The sequence below is a fragment of the Podarcis liolepis genome (assembly GCF_965112155.1).
Source record: "Podarcis liolepis genome assembly, chromosome: 8".
Taxonomy (NCBI): Eukaryota; Metazoa; Chordata; class Lepidosauria; order Squamata; family Lacertidae; genus Podarcis; species Podarcis liolepis.
Genome location: NC_139560.1, coordinates 34,908,838 through 34,914,955, shown reverse-complemented (window position 1 = coordinate 34,914,955; position 6,118 = coordinate 34,908,838).

Here is a 6,118-nt window from a genome sequence, read left to right as displayed (position 1 = left end):
CTAAGGCGCAAGGCATGCTGGGGGAGGGAGTCCTTTCGCCTCGCAGGGCTTGTGAGGCGACAAAACAACCGAAACGAAAACGGCCCGTTTTTAAGGGCAGTAGCCAAAGGCAACTCAGGAACGGGCAAAATACCCTCTGGGATATGTACGGAGTCAGCCTGTTGTGCCGCTTTCCTTTTCCCCCACGTAAAAAGTAGCGAGAATCCGTTCCTCTTACGCCGTACGGTATACAAGACTGGGCACTCGTGAATTCGCCTTTCTCGGGAGAGAAAAATCTGTATTAATTAACGATAATACAATTGCCTTTAAAAAAGAACACGGCATTAAGAAAAGGAATGAATAGCAACACTGCGAAGAGATTTTATACCTGTCAGAGAAGCAAAAAAAAAAAAAAAAACAAGGTCTCCTTCGAGCCGGAATCGAACCAGCGACCTAAGGATCTCCGTGTGGAGCAGCGCCTCTACAGTCCTCCGCTCTACCAGCTGAGCTATCGAAGGGACGTTGAGTTCGCTGCTTCTGTTTTCTGTATACAAAGTCTCAGTACAATTCCTGGAGGGAAAAACTGCACTGCCTAATGCATTTCAAACTCTTCATTGGCATTTATCATTATGTTTATATATTATTAACAGCCGCGTATGTAAACAATTTTTTTAGGCTGGTTTTGACGGCAATAGATATAACCATGCAACTGCCAATAGTTCTATAATCTCTCTAAAAAGTCATTTCAGTAGTCGACAGTAAATGTGAATTCAGGGGCGGCCTTAGGGAAAGGTCCACCTGAGCTCAGCCGATGCGTTTTTTTATGTACTCTCTGCTGCAGTGAGAAGCAAAAAGCAAGCGCCTGTAACATCCACCCCCCCCAATGTTCTATTAGTTCCTGGGGTACTAACTACAAAAATTATCTTCCTTCAATTATCTTTAAAGTACAGTACTGTATGTTTCTTTTTCAACTTCAATGTCATTTGTGCTAGGTAGCTGGTTCCCTTCAAATACAACCAAACGTTAGAAGCACTATATAAATTAATGTATAAATTACAATAAAATAAAGCTGTAAGGGGTAAGCTGGATGGCTTTTTATTTTATTTTATTATTTTTAAAGATAACATAATGGATATTCCAAAATTAATTATGCTTACTGATATAGGAACTGCTACAAAACAGAAAACTTATTAAAAGTAAAATCTGTGACACATCTGTTGTGTTACATAGTGCGATGCCACTACTCAGAATGTGGCTTTTCGGCCTTTGGCTTGTGCAAATGCAGAGAGATGAGGGTTTTGAGCAATGCCGTTCTTTGATGGATGGGATAGCAAGGGATGGGAGCCTCTCATCCGCCATGGATCACATTCTGATGTGTTTCAGTTATGAGAAGCTGAGCTCACTGCTGGCAACTGTACCTTGAAGTGCCAGGATAATTAGTAGTGCTACCCAGACATTCAGGAAAACACAAATGGAGATGATGTTGGCAAGTCATATGCACAGGATGTGACCTCGGTACAATGTGGTGCCCTTCCATAGCTGTCAGCCTTCCCTTTTTTGTGGGAAATTCCCTTATTCCAGCGCAGTTTCCTGATGCTTCCCGCTGCTATCCCGGATTGTTAGATATCCCGTAGACTGTCCCCGGGACAGGTGAGGCTGCTGATCCCTTATTTTCGAGGCTGCTCCTCCTTTATTTTCAAATCTGAAAGTTGACAGCTATGGGCCCTTATGGGCCCATCATCTGAATCTGAAATCAAATCATGGTAGTTGTTGAAGCAAGGATCCTTCTTCCAGCTGACAACAAGCCATTGTTTTCAGGACTCCCTCTTCCCTGTTCTCCTCAACTGTTTTCCTGCATAACTCAGGAGCTTCAACGTAACTCAGTTCTCCTGTGCCAGTTTTATTGTCCACTGAGGCTGCCATGGTAACCTTTGCTCCGTCTCCTATATTCTGGAGGCCCTTTCCCTTCTAATCATAGCCTCCACGTCTGCTCTTCCTCTACCTATCTAGGTATGGCTGTATTTTTAGATCTGTTCTGAACTTCTTATCTCCGTGTGTGTGACCGTGCCTCTCTGATTCTCCCTGTTCAGCTGCACAAAGCTGAGGCCTAGTCTGCCAAGTGAGCCCATTTGGAAAGAATGAGCCAGTGTCATGGGTGTAGCCGGGGGGGGGGCAGGGAGGGGCAGCTGCTCCCCATCAATAAAAATCAATTAAAAATACATAGCTGAGGTTCTGCCCCCCAAAAAACCAAAAGCCTGCCCCCCAACAAAAATCCTGGCTACCCCCATGGCTAGTGTGCCTTCTCACTCTCATGCCCTCTGTGCTTCCTCCTTTCTAAATGTATGTTGTGTGTGTATCTGTTTAGTTGTGTTTTTATTTAGCTAATTTTCTCACACTGCTATACACAATACATGTGTACTGTTGCTGACCTGGATTCACAGAATTGCAGGGCTGGAAGGGATTCCAATATCATTTAGTCCATCTCTCTGCAATACAGGAATATGTAGTTGGCCCATATAGGCATTGAACCCATTACCCTGGCATTATCAGCCCCATGCAATGGAAGTAACAGCTGCTGAAGTGTTAAATGTGTCTATTTTGATTCATGTCAGTGTGCAATAAACAACCCCATTTTTAAGACCTATATGAATTTACATTTCTTATTAGATCTGCCATGATGCACTACTGCCACTGTCCAAAGGTTCACAAGAGTTCTATAACAGGTGTCTACTGAGGAAAGCTTGCTTACAGGATGTTAGAAGTGTTTGAATACTGAATCATTCAAAATGCTTTTCAATAAGTGTTTGCAGCTTTGTGCAAAGACTCGATAACTACATTTTTCTGATCTAGCAATATTTCAACTCCTTTTTTTTTAATCTAGCAATATTTCAATTCCACATTTCCAACAACTGAGTCATGCATTTAGTGGAGGAACTGCAGCTGTTTAAAGTCTGCTGACTACTGATAAGGCTGTACTATGTTGCTCAATAAACTGAAAGTTTCTAGTTGAGATCCAAAATATTTTGAATATAGAACAGGATGCATTTTGTGAAGTTCTATTCCACTGCCTTTATAAAACAAACAAACGAAACAAAACCCTATTTTGACAGGATAGCTTGCGGTACAATACACATATAAGCCTGCCAGGGAAACAGCTATACGGCCTCAGATGGATATTGTAACTCATGAATTATGGCAATTTCTATTTTTGAACGTTTCATGCAGACTCATTAGTTACATGTTCCATAAATAGGATGGAGGAGTTTCTAGTATGGTCAGCTGAGAGGGGCATGAGGATGACAAGATGTTATTTAAACCGCTAACCTATGGAAAGGCCTCAGCAAGTAAGTGTGAGGTGGGTAAATATCACTCACTCTCAAGCCTTTCAGATGGAATTGGTAGCCAGTTTGTGCCAATGAAGAATCACTGCACTAGTCATAGAGATTACAGCTAACTCAAGCAAACTACAACTCCCTGTATGTTGCAACATTCAAAGGTGTTCCCTAACAACAATTTGGCCCAGTGAGCCACTGCACCAAGGCTGCAGGTCCAAGAAGCAGATTCTAGTACCTACAGAAAGGGGAAATTCATCCTGACATTCTGGCAACAGGACCTAACTCATTGTAGGTAGGCAGGGACAGCCATCAATATGTGCTGCGAGGGGCAGTTGTATCCTCTCCATTCTTGCCAATGCTGCAAGAACCATTCTGGGCTCCTCACATGGCATTCTACATGCCTTTCTGTGGCTATGCTTGCCAAACATAGGATTATGTTCACGTTGCAATAAACAAGGCACTGCAGCCCAACTCAGCCAACTGAATTGGATGCCCAGCTGACATCCACAATACACTTCAGCTACAGCATTGGGCAGAATTCTGTTACAGTGGTACCTCAGGTTACATACACTTCAGGTTACATACACTTCAGGTTACAGACTCCACTAACCCCGAAATAGTACCTTGGGTTAAGAACTTTGCTTCAGGATGAGAACAGAAATCTTGCTCCGGCGGCGCAGCAGCAGCAGGAGGCCCCATTAGCTAAAGTGGTGCTTCAGGTTAAGAACAGTTTCAGGTTAGGAACGGACCTCTGGAACGAATTAAGTTCTTAACCCGAGGTACCACTGTATCTTCAAGGAGGCTGAAACACAATTCTAAGTGCAGCCATCCACATTCACTTGGAACACATCACCCAAATGCAGCACCACATGACATTTGTAGATTCAACTCCCCAATGATTACACCCATGCAATTCTAGACAAGCTGTCAGCAGCTTACTGTAGTTACTAGCGGCTAAGAGCAGGCTGGGGAAGGGGGGTGGGGGGAGTTTTCCAGGCTTGTAGTCATGTAGTCCATATCATGACATTTATGGTTGTTATCTACTTATGTCCCCCAGCAGATTTTGATTATTCTCTGTATTATTATTATTATTATTATTATTATTATTATTATTATACAACTAGGTAATCTTTTAGAATGGTTTTCATTATACATTAGTACTTGACTAGTCCTAATTGAAAATGTTTTGATATATAATTATAGCTAAGCAAAGATTAACAACTCTGAATTAATGCATTTTCTTCCACATAAGGATCAGGAAGTGAACCAGGAAGTGACCTATACAGAGAATGAGACAGTTCTATCCAATATATTTTGTATCTTTCTGTTCCATCCACTCCACTCTATCTCACCTGGTTGGCAGTTCCTTCTGTGGCAGCATGTCATTCTTGCATTGAGCTGTTAGCGGGTGGTTTGGGGGTAGCAGCTGCCCTGCTTAGGGATTTTCCCTACCAGTTCTTTCCACTGTTATTGTTTGTGCCTGCCTCAAGGTTACCCCTTACGTCTGCTGGTACATCTCACGTAGTTTGAGTGGTGCGGTTTTGTTTCAGCTACATGCACAGGACTCCAAACAGTGTTGCTATAGATACTTGTAAAACACTTGTCCTTCAAAGAAAGAAAACAACACCATACACCCTTTTTCATTAATCTGCTTTTTGCATAGGCACCAAGGCTGTTCTGCACACCCCTTTTAACTCAGGGTGGGAAAACTGTGACATGGAGAGGCCTTGTGATGGGGGGCTGCTGCTCACCTGATCTATACAGTGCTTACTTATTGTTGCTTGCTGTGAAGTAGAGAGGCCAGGAGATGGCAATGTCCATACAGGGGAAACATACCTGTTGGAGCGCTCCACTGGTGCACTTGCACTACACTGATCTCACTGCTTCCTTGCCCCTTTATCTCGCACTATCAGCTGCACCACATGCACCTAGAGAATCAGGTGAACAGTGGCACACCACGCCATCCGCTACTGTCAGTGACCCTTCAAGTGTTGGTCTCCAGTGCTCATCAGCCATAGCCAGCATGGCCAATGGTTAGGAATGATGGGAACCAGTCCAGCAACTTCTGAAGGGCCACAGGTTTCTCATACAGCTTTAGCTCATGAACTAGCCATTCCGCCTTGACCCTTTGCCCACATCCTGTAATCCAAAAAATCTCCTGAAGGTATGCTTCTCTGAAGTGAAGCAAATTTAAGACGAGCCAGGTATTAATGGATACAGTCTGTAAGTTACCCATGCAAATTTATGGGAGTAAGAGAGTACAAACCCGATAAATATTTAGAAGCAGAAACTCCACAGGCTCTTTCCCGCCTCTGAATCCAGTATTCTGAAAAATAGTTCCCATAAGCCTTATTTACATTTGCTCTTCTGCTTGCAATCCTGGGATATAATCATTAAAACATACTGGCTACATCAACATTTGACCTCTCATGTGGTCAATAAAAAATAAAAATAAAATTCCCATACTCAAGGTATGGGAAGGGATGAATCGCATCCAACTCTACAGAATTTACTCCCACTATAAATTAGGCAGGCACTATCCTCAATATGTTCTGGATGCCTGGTTAAAATATTTTAGTCCAGGCCTTTGCACCATTAATGCTGTTTTTTGCAGTTTTAATATCAGATGTGTAATGTAGGTTTTTAATGTTTTGTACGCTTTCATTTTGTTAAGCTGCTTTGGGACCCAGATGGCGACAAATGAAATACGATTTAAAAAAATAAATTCATGGACACAATTATGGAAGAACAGCTTGCAGATCTGTTCAGGTGAAAACCAATGGTTGCTGCTCACGTGTGGCTCA